The following is a 17,027-nucleotide window of genomic DNA, read 5'->3' on the forward strand; positions in this document are numbered from 1 at the left end:
TAAATCGCATCTATCGAATCTTGACTTAGCCATTTATAAATTAACCTGCCTATTGAAAGTAAGCCTTAATATCAATTCTCATTTGTCGAATTTCGAATCAATATTGCGTAACTCATACAGTTAAACCTGCGCAAATCTAATTGCATAGCATTATAACAATCAATAGGAAAATAACCCAAAACATTAACAATCAACAATAATAAATCATCCCTTCATATTAATCATGGATCCCCAAGAACTCTAGAATTAAACTACTCGTATATAATTAAATCTAAACTCAATTAAATTAAGCATAATTAAAATAATAATTATAAAACTAAATAAAAACAATAATAATGAAAGCTAAAATAAAAACAATAAAATAAAACTAAAAACTAAAGTTAACGAATACTAAACTAAACAAAATAAAAACAAAGAAAATAAGAACAGAACTAAAGGTCTGACATAACTCATAAGTAAAAACTAAACTAAAGGAAAGCTAATCTAAGAAAACCTACGTAACTACTCAATCCTTTTATAAGAAAGGAAAAGTAGTTTTAGGCCAAGTTAATATCTAATCCCACTTGATTTGGGATTTTATCTCGCCACGTGGACCAATGATATCCTACCACATGTCATCCATGTGGACCAATTAGAGTCCGCTACGTGAAAGGTCCAAGGTGGACCAATCAGGTCACGACACGTGGCAGGCAGAATTGCCAACTGAGCAAGTGGCCTCCTACGGCCCAAAGTTCCAGGCAAAACCCAATCAGCCCTAGGTTTACTAAAACCTAGTATTGGGCACGTTTTCCAACACCCTTTAAAAGGGAGATGTTTCCCTCTGAGAAATGATAATTCAGAAAAATCCATACACATTAACTCTCCATCAGAGAAAGTCAGTCACCTGACACCTCAAACCGAGCAATTATACATTGCAGATCCTCTCTTGGAATCCGAGAGAGACCCTTTACTTTCCGCACTTTACTCCTCAAATACATTCTAACTTGATCGTCGGAGGCAGAGCTCCCACCCACCGGATTCTTCGTTATTTTGCAGGTACAGGCGTTCAGAGGTCAGTCTTGGAATTGTAACTCTCCCGAAGGACATAAAAAAAAACCCCGAAACATTTGGCGCCTTCTGTGGGGAGAGTACTTCAAAGATGACTTCACAAGAACCTGTACAACCTCTTAATGAGAAACAGCCTACGGCTGACGTCCAGGTCTTCTCAAACCAAGATACGGATGACGACTATGAAGTCGCCACCCATACGACCCCTGACGGGTCCCTCAGGACATGGCGCATCCGTCCCACCGAAAGGAGGGAACAAAACACTGACCAGGCAGGCCCCAGTGAAATAGTCGGCCAGTCGACAGGTCAGCCTCAGATGGCTGAAGGATCCACCCCCATCACTAGAAACGAGTTCATGACCCTCATGACAAGTTTCAAAGGGGAGATAAAGGACCTTATTGATAAACGGACGGCTGTTCCTACCAAGGAAGAGTCGGCCAAGAAACCCTCTTATTCTGGGAGGAAGAAGTCGGTCAAAGACCGAGAGGCCACTCCTTACCCTAAACCAGGAGAGGGACGTAAGCCTTTGATAAACCTGGCTGGACTGCGGTTCCCCGAGCCAGGGCAGAGGAAGGCCATCCGGCATATACAGCCGGATGGTTCCAAGAAAACATATTCCGATGCTCAGATGATCCAGCAAAAGAAGAATATGCAACTGTCAGAGTCGGCCTCCACGTCAAACTTCAATGACAGTTTTCAAAATGCCTCGCTGAGGTATTCTCATTCAAACCATGAAGACCAGACAGGCGGCATGTCTGCCCATTCTAGTCCTCAGATGTTCCAGGCGGCCCCGTATGTGCCTCAACAACCATACATGCCGTATGGACCACATTACATGCAGCCCACCCTCTTCAGGGGACAGACGGCACCCAATATCCAGCCTTTAGATTGGCAGCTCCAACTGCTCAAACTTGAGGAACAACCTTCAACTTTCTCCAAGGAAATAACTGAGGCCGCACAGCCGGCCAAGGTGACGAATGTGTTGGTAGACAGTTATGATGGTACCTCCAATCCAGAAGACCACCTGATGGCATACACTAACCTTATGTATCTACAAGGGTTAGATGATGCTACTTGGTGTAGATGCTTCCCGACCACATTGAAGGGCGTAACCCAGCAATGGTTTGGCAACCTGCTAGCCGGATGCATCAATAACTACAAGACGCTGGCATACTTGTTCGCATCAAACTTCTAAATGAATATCCCTGCAAAGAAGACAAGTCTTAATTTGGGTGCCATACAGCAGGGAGAGAAGGAGGGGCTGCGCTCATATATCAGGCGCTTCAATCTGATGAAAATTCAGATTCAAGGGTTGTCTGATGAGGTAGCTTACACAGACTTTTTAAAAGGTCTGAAGGACGGTTTGGCTTTCAAGTTCGACCTCGTCAGAAAGAGGGTGACTACCCTCCTAGAGGCACTGATGGAAGCGGACGCCTATATACAGGCGACCGAGCTCTGCAACATCAGTAAGCAGTCGGACATAAAGAGGTCCGACAAGATAGAAAGTCGGCCATCAAGCCGGCTAAGAAAGAAGAAAAGAAAAGAAAACAAGTCTGGGTGGCTGAATACTCTGAACAGCCGTCCCAGAAGAAAAAGAGAGAAGTGAAGACGTACTCCCCAAAGTACGAATTCAATAAGGACTACTACTCCATCCTCATGGAGATTAAGGACCGGGTCTCAATTGACAAGCCGGCTCCTATGAAGGGTTCTGCCAAGAATCGGAACAAAAACAAATACTGCCACTACCATGAGGATATTGGCCATGACACCAACGAATGTTATAGCCTCAAGCGGTTGTTAGACCGTCTAGCTGATAAAGGAGTCCTCAAGTCTTACATCTTGAGGTCCAAGGTTACCTTGCAGACTAACCCTAGACAGCCGTCTAAGAAGAAGTCCAACTCTGCTAATAGCTCGGATACGGATGAAACTCCGATCTATACAATAGCAGGTGGCTTCGCTAGAGGCGACCCTACCATCCGGGGCAATAAAGACTATGTCAGGCGCCTCGATGTTAACTCAGTCGACGAGGGACAGGCGTCCAAGGACTACTTTCCCGAAGTCGTTATCACTGAGGAGGACAAGGGCAAAATCAAGAGGCCGCATGATGATCTTATTGTCATCGAATGCAAAGTAGCTAACTAAAGAGTTGGCCGGATCCTCATTGACATTGGGAGCTCGTCTGACCTCATCAGTCACAAGTGCCCGGCCAAGCTCAGGTACAAGCGCGAAAGTATGCACCAGGTCTCTCATCCCTTAGTGGGATTTGGGGGTGGTGTGGTACATTCGGTAGGTCGAATAGACCTACCCATTCGTCTGGGCGAGAAAAGGGAGGGACGCCACATGGTGGTCTGGTTCTTAGTTGTTGAAGAATTGACGGCCTACAACATGATTTTAGGGCGCCGTACCCTAAATGAATCCAAAGCCGTTATCATCCTTTCTCTTATGATTCTCAAGTTTAAGAGGGATGATGGAACAGTCGGCTCCCTACGGAGAGACCAAAAGATGGCCAGGGAGTGCTACCTCTCTGATGTCAAGCCCACTGTGGCCGCAACCAGCCCCACTGGAGAAACAACCGATCTTGACCAAGTCAAGGAAGCCGCGCCTGCTACAATAGAAGTCGGCAAAAAGAAAAAGGCCAACCAAATGATGGTCGAGAAAGAGGACAAGCAATAGCAATCATTGACCGGTTAAAGGCCGGATGAACTCCGTCCCCAGCCGACTGGTGAACACATGGACATCGTCCTAGATGACTCCCGTCCCGACCGGACTGTTAAGGTTGGGACGACTGCTTTTGCTGAACTTGGTGCGGACTTGCATCACTTGCTGAAAGAATTCAAAGACATCTTTGCCTTTGAAGTGGACGAGATGCCAGGCATCAGCCCGGATCTAGCCATCCATAAACTTGCTGTGGATCCCAAAAAGAAGCCGGTAAGGCAAAAGAAGAGGAACCATGGTGAAGAAAGAAGCCAGGCGACAACCGCCGAGGTGAAAAAGTTGTTAGATGTTGGTTTCATTCGGCAATGCTACTTCCCTGATTGGGTAGCCAATATTGTCCTACTAAAGAAGCCGAATGGAACCTGGCGCATGTGTGTAGACTACAAAGACTTGAACAAGGCATGTACGAAGGATAGTTATCCTCTCCCAAAGATCGACAGTCTGGTCGACTCTACAGCCGGCCATGCCTTGATGAGTTTCATGGACGCCTATTCAGGATTTCACCAGATACCCCTATGGAAGAAAGATTAAGAAAGACGGCATTCGTCACTGATCAGGGGCTGTTCTGCTATACTGTGATGCCGTTTAGTTTAAAGAATGCGCCGGCCACCTTCCAAAGAATGATTAATACAGTCTTCGTTAATCAAATAGGAAGGAATGTGGAGACATATATTGATGACATGATTGTTAAATCCAAACACCAGCGAACCATCTTATAGATCTCCGAGAAACATTCGCCACACTTAGGCGGCACCAGGTCATGCTAAATCCCAAGAAATGTGTTTTTGGTGTTGAGTCTGGGAAGTTCCTCGGATTTTTGATTGATCAAAGGGGGATAGAGGCCAATCTAGAAAAAATACAGGCGGTGATAGACATGCGGTCACCCTGCACTGTGAAGGAAGTTCAAAGACTAACAGGTTGTCTGGCGGCATTGGGGAGATTCCTCAGTCGGTCAGGCGACAAGTGCCTCTATTTCTTCCAAGCAATTAAGAAGAAGACTATGTTTGAATGGGGGACGGATGCAGAGGCGGCCTTCCAGAAGTTGAAGGAACAATTGCACTCATTGCAAGGCCCGTCAGCCCTCTATCAAAGGAAGTATTGTACATGTATGTGGCCGTCTCTGATCTTGCTCTCAGCGCCGTTCTCCTTGCTGAAAGAGACGGCTGCCAGCTCCCCGTCTATTTCATCAGCCATGATTGAAAAATTTGGCTTGGCCCTCTACATGGCAGTTAAGAAGTTGAAACCTTACTTCTTGGCACATCCGGTCGTGGTTTACACCGACCAGCTGATCAAGCGGCCACTGACAACCATGGAATCATCCGGCCGAATGATTAAGTGGGCAATTGAAATGCAAAGCCTAGAAATTACTTTTGAGCCAAGGAAAGCAGTGAAGGGGCAGACACTTGCCGACTTCATTGTTGAAATGACAAGGCCGGCTGATCCGGAAAATCCAGACCAAGTCTGGAAGGTATATGTGGACGGGAGCTCCACAATGAATGGCTGTGGTGCAGGTGTCATATGTTAGTCTCCTGAGGGAGACAAGTATGAGTATGCACTAGGTTCAAGTTCCAAGCCTCAAACAATGAGGCAGAATATGAAGCCCTACTAGCCGGTATCCGTATGAACAAAGTGGCCAGGGCAAAGAAAGTGGACGCCTGTTCTGACTCACAACTGGTCGTTAGCCAATATCATGGTGACTATGAAGCCACACATCCGGCTATGATCAAGTATCTACAGGCGGTCAAAGAAGAGGCCGGGACACTTGAAGAATTTCACCTAAGTCAAGTCCCTAGGTCTGAGAATAACCAGGCGGATGCCCTCTCTAAATTGGCATCATCCGCCTCTTGTGACACACCAAGATCTGTTTTCTGGGAAGTGATGGAGAAAAGGAGCATTGAGGAGGAACCTATTGGAGTCCTTGATCGAAGTTCAACCTGGATGGATGGCATCCGGGCATACTTAACAGACGGTACCCTTCCAAATACTTACCCAGAGATGATTGTAATGAAAAAGCATGCGTCCAACTTTGAGATTCACAAAGGGGAACTTTTCAAGAAAGGCTATCTACAACCTCTTTTGAAGTGTATCACCCCAGAGAAGGGCCGAGAGGTCCTCGAAGATTTGCATTCAGGGTTCTGTGCCTCCCATATAGGCGGCAGGACCCTAGCAAAAAGAGCCATTCGGCAAGGCTACTTCTAGCCTACCCTAGAAGCAGACGCCATGGAGATGGTTAAAAAAATGTGACAAGTGTCAAAGGTTTGGCAAGCTCATCCATCGTCCGGCCATTGACCTGACGGCTATCCACATCCCAGTACCATTCGCCAAATGGGGCATGGACATTTTGGGTCCCTATACGCCTGTTATAGGCGGACGGAGATATATTTTGGTAGCATTCGACTACTTCACCAAGTGGGTAGAAGCAGAGACAGTCAAAAGTATCAAAACCAAAGATGTCATTTCCTTCATTTGGAGAAATGTCATCACTCGGTAAGGGGAACCCATGTCTATGGTTTTTGACAATGGACCTTAATTCGAGACGCCTGCTCTCAAGAACTGGTTGGGAGACCAAGGGATCTCTCATTGTTTTGCATCAGTCGGCCGCCCCCAAGAAAACGGCCAGGTTGAAGCATTCAACAAGTTAATCTCTGATGGCATCAAAAAGAAAATTGAAAGAGCCGGCGGCCTATGAGCTGACGAGCTACCGCATGTTTTGTGGGTCATCAGGACGACTGAAAAAGGGGCGACTAGTGAAACGCCATTTCTCATGGTTTATGGGGCAGAGGCTATTCTTCCTATTGAGCACTATGAGCTGACTCTTCGAGTCATGCTTTATGACGAAGAGGCCAATTGGGAAGCCATGCGGCTAGCACTAGATTCACTTCCAAAACTCACGGGCAATGCAGCCTTGCGGCATGAGATCTGTCGTCTGAGAACGACGAGAGCTTACAATAAAAGAGTGCACAAGCGGCCCCTAAAGGTAGGGGACTTTGTGTTACGTAAGATGGAAGCAGTCGGTAGGGCCAAAGAACAGGGAAAACTGACTCCTAACTGGGATAGCCCCTACCGAATCTATGAAGAAGTTAGAGGCGGCACCTACTGACTGGAAACACCAGATGGAAGGTAGCTAGCCAGAACTTGGAATGTAGACAACTTAAAAAAGTACTATTTCTGAGATTTGTAAATTATTTGTAAACATATCAATAAAAGTTTGCAATTTATTTCAATTATTGTGCAAGTCTCCTCAGTGGGGCAAGCCGCCTGTTCAAAAACAGCCGGCCTTATTCTTTTTTAAATACTTAGCAATCTGTTCTTTTCTGAACAAACTAATGAGGCCACAGGCCGGATGATCACTATAAGGCCCATGGCCGAATGATCTCTTTAAAATTAAACTAATACGTCTGCCCCAAAACTAGAGCAGGCGTCCGGCGACATCCATCCGGGTGAATTCGTCGCAGAGAGCATCTCCCATTTAGGTGGCACATTGCTCTATAAACTTAAAATAAACGGCCCAACCGAGTGTCCACTTGACAACCTTGTAGCCGCTTGACTGGAGACAAAGATAAACGTACCGCTCCCCAAACAAGCGGTAGACAGTTCAAATCTGAGTCAGAAACCGCCTGTCATTACTTGGGATAAATGCAGTCGGCACCCCTTGAGTTAATAGCCAAGCAAAACTTGGCAAATAAAGGGGGTCAGCTGGCATACGCCGCCTGATTCCTCTACTACTCAAACCAAAGTGACGAAGATTGGGTAATCTTAAGGATAACTCACACTCTTAACCTAGTGCGGAACCTAAAAGGTATGAGAAGACCGCCTGTTTTTTGGTGAACAGGCGTACTCGACCACTATTCTTACTATATTTACTAAAGCTGCCGCCTGTAACCCAACAGGTGTATCTAATTCAGTTGGACGTCACGTTTGACGCCTGCTTCTATGCAGTTAACATCCAACAAAATAAACTAAGTACCTAACTTAGTACATTGCAGTTCATAAAAGGATCCATGCGGCCAAAGCCGCCTGTTTTTCCTACGCATTCAAATCAACATAGCGGAATGATTAACCTCAAGGGTAAACTCAGGGTCACTGGCAAACTTAAGATGGAATCTAAACGGTGCGAGCCAAGGCGCTTGTGTTTTGGCAAACGGACGGCACTCGGCCCCTATTCCTCTAAGTTGTAACATAACAGAGGCCGTCTCCGACTGTTTCTTTATTTACTCAAGGGAAAGATTGATCAATCTTAAAAGATCAATAGTCACTCAAATCTAAATTTGAAATCTAAAAGGTACGAACGAGACGGCCTGTTTTTTGACAAACAGACGGCCTTCGACCATTGTTCCTAATTTTGTATGCACCATAACACCACCTTGATTAAAAACGTCCAGATTAGCGCCTGTCCTATACAAGCACCAAACAGACGGACTACTTATAATAAATTAAATAAATTAAATACAAGGTTTGTTAAGAACTTTGTCAAGGCCGAGAGCCGGGATATGCTAGGCGTTCGCCTGAGTGATGGCTGACTGCCACCTGGTTTGGGGCAATCACCATAGTGATTGATTGACCTAGAATTAGTAATACTGACAAGGTATCAAAAATTCTAAGTCAATCAACTCACCTTAAAAACCAGGTGCCAGTCGCCCAGGGACAAGAACAGTCGGTATATAATGTATTCATGAAAGCAAGAAGTAAGCTAGCTACAATTAGCAAAATTTACAAAATTCAAGAACTTCAAAATTTGAAAAAACGGCAAAAATAGCTGAATGATTAAAATAGACAGTCGGCCAGATGACCGACTAGAAATGTTGAAGTTAACAATTGTATATGAACCCCGACCCCTTTTGGTCGGGTAAAGATACAAAACAAACAGCACACAGGCCGAAGAAAGTTGACATTAAAAATTGAATTTAAGCAGCTGGAGAAGGACCTTCAGTGTTGGCAGCCGCTTGATTTGGATCATCAATTGGCGCCTGTTCTGTGACGACATTTGCCTCCTCCTGCGGCGGCTCCTCATCACCGTCAGCCTCCTGCTTCTCTTCCTCCTGCTCCGACTCCCCGGAAACAAAGTCGGACGCCTCCTCATCACCCTCCGCCTCCTCATCACCGTTTGTCTGCCCCATGATCTTCTTGTTAAATGTTGAAGTTAACAATTGTATATGAACCCCGACCCCTTTTGGTCGGGTAAAGATACAAAACAAACAGCACACAGGCCGAAGAAAGTTGACATTAAAAATTGAATTTAAGCAGCTGGAGAAGGACCTTCAGTGTTGGCAGCCGCTTGATTTGGATCATCAATTGGCGCCTGTTCTGTGACGACATTCGCCTCCTCCTGCGGCGGCTCCTCATCACCGTCAGCCTCCTGCTTCTCTTCCTCCTGCTCCGACTCCCCGGAAACAAAGTCGGACGCCTCCTCATCACCCTCCGCCTCCTCATCACCGTTTGTCTGCCCCATGATCTTCTTGTTAAATTGGTCAGTACAGGCGGCGAACTGGCTCCCCCACTTTTCATAGCTGGTATCAGGGCAGAGGGCCACCCAAGTCATCTTCATGATGGCGTTTGTGTCCTCCATTATGTCCAGAACTATGGCCATCTTCTTTCATCAGCTTTTTGGTTAAGTTTCTGGGTGAGGTCAGCCTCTTGATTCAGCAGGCGACCCTTGAGCTTGTTCACCCGGTTGCGGAGTCCCTCGGCCTCTTTATCTGCCTCCTTTAGAGGACTGAGCTCAGCCTTGAGGTCCTTCACGGACTTCTCCTGCTCCAGGATCCTTTTCCTGGCCGCCTCTAAATCATTCTTCACCTACAAAGTGGCATTCGCCTAGTAATACAGTATGTTAGTTGTCAGAATCTCGTTTTGAGCTATCTGGAACATAGCTTTATCAGAATCAGAGGCGGCCATGGCCTTCGCATCTTTTAGCTCTTTGTTCTTCTCGGTGATGGCCTTGCGGAGACCATATACTCGCAGCATAGACTGCAGCCGACCAAAAACAGTCGTCGGTTACAGGCGACCTGGCAAACGTTTAAAATGAAAATAGAGAACTTTTTACTAAGTTTACCTCGGCAAGGAGAGCCAGGATGGCTTCAAGGTTAAGGGTACCGACTCCCTTAACAGAGTCCCTGTCCTCAGCAGGGATGACCTTCAGCATGGCCTTGGCCATCTAGACCAGCCGCCTGAAATCAGAGAAGTCGGCAGTATGATCAAACTTCGAAAATTTGCGCAAGCTATATACCTGTGGCCGCCTCTTTTTCTCTTGGGGGTCGGCTGCTCCCAGGGGCGGCTGGAGTCCTCGCTGTAGTTTGGGAGGTCCTACCCTGCCTTTCAGCCGACTGTCTCCTGGCACTGCCAGGAGTCGGCACTTCCCCAGCCGTCTGTTTTTGACATTTGGGGTCCGGCTGAGTTGAGGAAGAGGGTCTGACAGTGTCGCTCTGTAACAAGACGATGAATCATAAACAGGCGGCCAGCATATTATAATTGAAAGGAAGGCAAATAGTGCTAAGTAGCTCACCCTAGGCACCTGTTTGGCAGGCGACTCCTCGGTGGTCCGTTTGCCAAGAACGGCTGCGCGGAGTTGGGCGGATATCTTTTTGGAGGCTGAGATCTTGTCCATAGCTTTATCTGCAAAAGATGAACAAAATGGTTAGACACAAAAATTAATCAAGTTTATCAAGACACGTTAAATAGGCGGTCCTCTACCTCTCGGCATCTCCCCGCTAAGGCCGCAGGTGGCCAGGTACTTCCCATCGTATAACCATTTATACTTTGGGATGTAATTTTGAGGGACGAACTCCCTCACCCCAGTTTCGGGGTTCGCCTGTATGTACACTTTGAAGAGCCCTATATCCAGGATCTCTTCCTTTGCTTGTCGAGGAACATGCGGCAGGTCCGATCCGCCTGTTAAGTAAGGTGGATCCCTGTTCCACCTATTGTATTTTCTGTTCTTGACCTTGTCAGGGTTGGAGACTATGTAGAAGGTGTTCCTCCAATCCTTCAACTTGTTCTCCTTCCCTATGGTCATCATGTAGCCTTTACGACTAGAATTCTGATACCAACCGGTACCGCTTGTTTTGGGGGTCCGGCTGAGGTAATTCATATGAGCAAAAGCTTCAAAGCTTGGCTCCACCCCATACATCTCGTAGCCGGCAACATAGCCCAAGATGTTGAACCATGAGTTTGGGGCTAGTTGTCAGAGACCCAGCTGGTACCCATCCAAAATCCTCTCTACAGCCGAATTTAGAGTAAACCTTAAACCAGCTTTGATGGCCGCCTCATAGCAGCCAAAACACTCGTCCCTATAACTGGATAACTCTGGCCAGACTACCGTATCCTCGGCATCCGACACAGTTAGAATGTAACCATGTCCCATCACAAGGTCAGCCCTAAAGCTCCCTATTTTTTCAGACATGGCCCTGCGCCTGCCTTTGGGAACATGGCAGAAATAGGGGGCGTACATTTCCCTTTGGGTGGCAGCCGGCTCTGCCCATCTCTCCCCTTTCTCTACCTCATGGCTCTCTTTCGCTGTATGTAGCCGAGAGTGCTTTTCCTCTGAGTCATCAGAGTGTTGGCTGGAGGTGCTTGGCTTAGAGTCGTCATCCGAGCTCTCGGACAAGGCAGTCGCCTGCCCGGACAGGTCAATGAGGAGAGGTTCATTGACGAGAGGTTCACTGACGAGAGGTTCATTCTGAACCTCCTCCCCTGATTCCGCCAAAATGGAATCGCTTGGGGTACTAGGGATGCCAGGCGGCACGTCCGAGATCTCGCTTATGGGCGCGTAAAATGAGGAGTCGTTTGAATTTGTAATCTTGGTCGTTCTCTTTATTCTGGCCATTGTGTCCTGCATAGACACATAGACATTCGGACTCTGGGCAGTTCGCAAAAGATGGTCCAGCATAGGGCAGGCGGCACTCCTAGTTCTAGATTCAGCTGTCCCCGGTGACCGGCTGATCACTAACCTAGGCCGTGCCGGGTGCTTTTGGGTTACCATTTTTGAAAACAGAAAAAACAAAGAGAAATGAAAAAAGGAAACAGGCGGTTACCTTGGAAGTAGTAAAGTCTTGGAACCCTTGAAAACTTTAATAGTTGAAGAAGCAGGCGGTAAAGGAAATAGGCGGTTTGTAAAAAAAACAAGCGGCAACAGTCCAGAGAGTCAGAGCAGTCGTCCAAAATCCTATCTTAAAAGTTTCTAGAATGTCCAAATGATTTGGACACCCTCTATTTATAAGGGGAGAATTTCAAGGGTCACAAAAAAAAGGGTAAAAACCGTTCTCCAATCATAGTGTGACACCTGTTACAGGCGCCACGTGGCATGCCACGTCACCCCTGTGAGGGGCAAATGATTTGGGGATTTTATCCCGCTACGTGGACCAATGATATCCTACCACATGTCATCCATGTGGACCAATTAGAGTTCGCCACGTGAGAGGTCCAAGGTGGACCAATCAGGTCATGACACGTGGCAGGCAGAATTGCCAACTGAGCAAGTGGCCTCCTACGGCCCAAAGTTCTAAGCAAAGCCCAATCAGCCCTAGGTTTACTGAAACCTAGTATTGGGCACGTTTTTCAACACCCTATAAAAGGGAGATGTTTCCCTCAGAGGAATGATAATTCAGAAAAATCCATACACATTAACTCTCCATAAGAGAAAGTCAGTCACCTAACACCTCAAACCCAGCAATTATACATTGCAGATCCTCTCTTGGAATCCAAGAGAGACCCTTTACTTTCCGCACTTTACTCCTCAAACACATTCTAACTTGATCGTTAGAGGCAGAGCTCCCACCCATCGAAGTCTCCGTTATTTTGCAGGTACAGGCGTTCAGAGGCCAGTCTTGGAATTGTAACTCTCCCGAAGGACATCAAAAACCCCGAAACACCACTCAAACTATAACTAAAACAAATTAATCAAAGCTGCATGAAATTGGAGTTCGGAAACCGACATCAGCGAAATAATTAGAGTAGGCACAAGGAATTTGCAAGCCCAACAGCAATCAGCAAGCCTAACGTTGAATCGTTTGTCTGGCAGCGAGCTGGGCTTCTTCTCGCGCGGGCTTGAGTGTTTTCCATTGATATTGGACTTCTCAAGCTTTGAGCCCAATCTCCTCTTTTAGACTAGTACTTAAATCGGTAGCTTGTAGAGCTAATCCTTTGTCAAACTGAGCCCTTAATCACCGAACTAAATTACTCTAGCTCTGCCTTGGGCTTCCAATATATGATCATAAAAAACAATCAAATTCCAATATTTTTATAGTGGTTCAATAAGCTCGGGAATAAATCTACAAAGTCCTGCAATATAATACCAACTCTACAAAAATACTAGAAAACGTATATTAGTAATAAAAATAGCTTCGCAAAGCTCAAATAAGCACAAATATGACCTTGGGGCGGGGAATAAAAATATATATAAAAAATAGACTTATCACCTGTACCTGTTTTTTTCCCTGTAATTTTGTTTCATTTCTAGATAATGATAAGGATTAATTAGTAATTTCCTTCTTATCTATTTTAAAATTGCAATGTGAGCTGATTAATTAGTAATGTTCCTATCAAATATCCTTTTACTTTTTGTAAACCTGCCTACTACTTTAATTCGATCTATTATGTTAATAGTACAGATGCCAAAAGTAATCTAGAAATTCTAGAATAGACTTGTTGCACAATAACTAATTATGCACCCATTTTTTTTTTTCTTAAAAAAAAAAAAAAAAAAAAAAAACTTAACCTTTTAGATTCATTTTCAAACTATCTTTTCCAATTTACTTCAAATTGTTGGGTCTATAAGAATTTAGTGTGGACTTGGTCCGTACAATACCTTCTAAAACTAATCTCTAGAGTTCATTTAGCTAAAAAGAATCATACATAATAGGTTCTTTTTTTTTTTTTTTTTTTTTTTTGTTTTTTTTTGTTTTGTAGTTAGTTTATTGAATATAAGATATAACTTATAGTTAGCATAACATTATATATTAGCACATACTAAACATCGATCAAAAACGTTTTTATAAATTAAAATTTGCAAAATTAGGGAGTGAAAAGGAAGTTAGTAAAAGAAAGACATTTTACCAAAAACCACCAAAATTGATAACACTGGTCGGGGGGCGAGCGCGCTTCAACAACTAGTTTGAAGAAAAATGGCACCCCACCAATGATCAAATGGTAAAATGCTTATGAGCATTTTACTATTTCCTCATCCCATGAGCAAAATTAAAGAGCTACAGTTAAATATGGGACCTGCATGAAAAGAATGCTTTTTAATTTTTTTGCTGAACAATTAATGAAATGAATAAAATTGATGAACAATAATTTGTAGTAGTAAATCAGAAAATTCCCGTTTTACAGCGATTATCTATTTTAAATTTTCGTATCTTAAACATTGAGGTAAACCACAATGGAATACTTAAAATTATGTATAAACCACAATGGAATACTTAAACCACAATGAAATACTTAAACATTGAGGTGTCATTTTGGGTGTAAGGGTCAAAATAGTGAGGGAAAAAAAAACAGACATACTCCCTCCGGTTTTTTTAAGTGCTTCATAGGCTTGGGCACTTAGTTTTAGACAAAATAATAAAATAAATATATAAGTGGGTATGGTTAGGAATAAAAAAAAGTTGGAAAAGGTAAGAGAGAGAAATATAAATTGGGACCACTAAGATTAATGTAAGAGGGAAAAATATTATAAAATAGTTGCGGTGTTAAAAGGAAGAGAGAGAAATAATATAAAATGTGGCAATAGGGTACTTAAATAAAAACGATTGTTTATGGGAAGTGGGGTACTTTAAAAAAACAGAGGGAGTACATATATGGGGTGATTGGGGTCTCCAAAATGAAAAAAAGAAACTATAGAAAGAAATGAATGGAGAATATAGAAAGGAATAAAGAGAGAATAATAATATAATAAATTTCGTATGATTCTATACCCGTATCCAAAAACACCAACATCCAGACATGCCACCTAGAAATTAGGGCTTTGTTGTTGCTATAAATAGCCGTCATCTCTTACAAAAACTCTCTTTTCTCTCACTCTCAACTCCTGTCTTCAACCCTTTAGCAAGTATGTCTCGATGTGGTAAGCTTCTCTTTCAAGTTTTAATTTCTCTTTCAAATCTCAATATATTTATGCTCATAGATCAAAATACTCATAATATAATTATAAACATTCATTTTGGTTCTTCAAAGAAAATAATACAGTAAATAACATTCATTTTGGGTTATTATTATTATAAGATTCTAAGATGGTATACCATATTAATAATTATATGCATTTAATGTTTTAATCCATTAAATTAAAGCTTCTAATTTTATTTTATTTTTGTTGTATTTTTTTTTAAGAAGCAATTTTTTTTTTTTTTAAAAGCCATTAAAGCTTCTTGGATTGCTTTGTTTTTTAAGAACTTTTACTGCTGTCAACAACCTTCGATTGTTTGGCATGGTTAGCCACTTAGGGGATACGCCACTATACATACCTCTTACACACAAAAATAAATGAGAACTCACAGCCATATTCAATTGCATTTTAACTTATTTTTTGCTAGAGCGCTAGATAGGTCTCAATATTTGGCATATGTATGTTTAATATGGTACTCCGTACCTGCTGGATTGTAATGTTTCAATTTCTGTTTTAGGCTTTACTTGCTTTATTTTTACTTCTGCATTTCTATTTCGGCAGCCTCTATAGGGCAAGTATTTCCAATCCTGTTCAATTTTTCAGCTTTTCATTTTCCTGTTTTTATCTTTAGACTGGTTTGGTGTTTCCTTATTCACCTTGATATAATATATATTAATCTCCTTTTCTGATTAATAAAAAGTATGTAGTAAAGACTAGAGAAAAACTCTTGCACTAGTACGAGTAATAGATAAAACTACTACGTAATTTTAAGGATTGGATGATGCCCCGGCTCAAATTACTTTATAGAGTGCTATCTATTTTGATAATCTACTAGTCTTTTTAAAAAGTTTCACAAATTGACACAATTTATATTGCAATATCTTAATTAAAAGTATATTATATATATATATATATATATATATATATATATATATATATATATATATATATATATATATATATATATATATATATATATATATATATATATATATATATATATGTGGGATAGAAGAATCAAAGCAGATTGGAGGTTCGTAATTAGTTATAATTTTTTTTTTTGATATATTTGACATTTTTTCCCAGATTGAAGATAAAATAATTTTGATTTCTTAAAAAAATTACTTTAACTTAAAAAAAAAAATTGAAAAGAAAGATAATTAAGTAAATAAATAAATAAAGAGATCAATTCCAAAAGTCATCTCCATAGTTAAAGAGTCAGAGATTGATTATCATTTGATTATCCTTAAAATGATCTTCAATTTCAAACAACTAATATATTATTCTATATAATTATTTATAAATATTTGAGTACTTTTATCAATTATTCTATTTCAATCTCTCTTATCTGATCTCTCTACCTGGTAATTTTTATGATTTCTTATTAACAACATAACAAAGCTGGGGTGAATCCAGAAAGCCTTACCGCTCTTTAACAATTTTGCCAATTGTAAAGCACTTGATTGTCTCAAAATAAAGGTATAGCTTTAATTTATCTTGTATGAATGCGAACGGAGTAATTGTAAATTATTATACTAAACATATAGAGTTGTTCGACCAGGAAGCAAATAATTTTTTAAATTTGGTATAGATTGTTTATTTCTAATCTCCTTTATTTTTTTAATTATTTTTTTTATTTTTATTTTACCCCTCAATTATATCATAATTTCACTACTCATCATTTTAAATAGTACGGAGTATTGTTTTATGTTTTTATTTTGAACCTTTTTGAGTTTTGGGTGTATGATTCCTTTTTACCTAAGAGATTCTTTTTACTTAGTTCTTTTTACCTAAAAGATTCTTTTTACTTATAAGATTGAGGAGATAAAATTGATCAAATTTTAAAAATTATTTACTATTATCAATTGTTTTCCAGGAACTTGTTGGTTAGCTGTAACCCATAACAACTTATCTGCTTTTGGTCATTTGACCTCCAAGAAATTCGTAGGGCCATCCCTTGGATTGGATGAATCTGATCACATATGTGTTGCATGTATAGGAGGTTATGCACATCTGGCTTTTTAGGCATGCATGATTACAGGAGTTTTTATTCCAAGGGAAGGGGAAGATTTGTTCCCTTCCATGGGCTACAAGGTGCCTCTGTTAGGGTATTTTACACTTCCTAGTAATAGAAACTTTACTTTCATAAGTGGGTTCAAATTGTGAAAAT

The sequence above is a fragment of the Chenopodium quinoa genome, unplaced genomic scaffold (assembly GCF_001683475.1).
Source record: "Chenopodium quinoa cultivar QQ74 unplaced genomic scaffold, ASM168347v1, whole genome shotgun sequence".
Classification (NCBI taxonomy): Eukaryota; Viridiplantae; Streptophyta; class Magnoliopsida; order Caryophyllales; family Amaranthaceae; genus Chenopodium; species Chenopodium quinoa.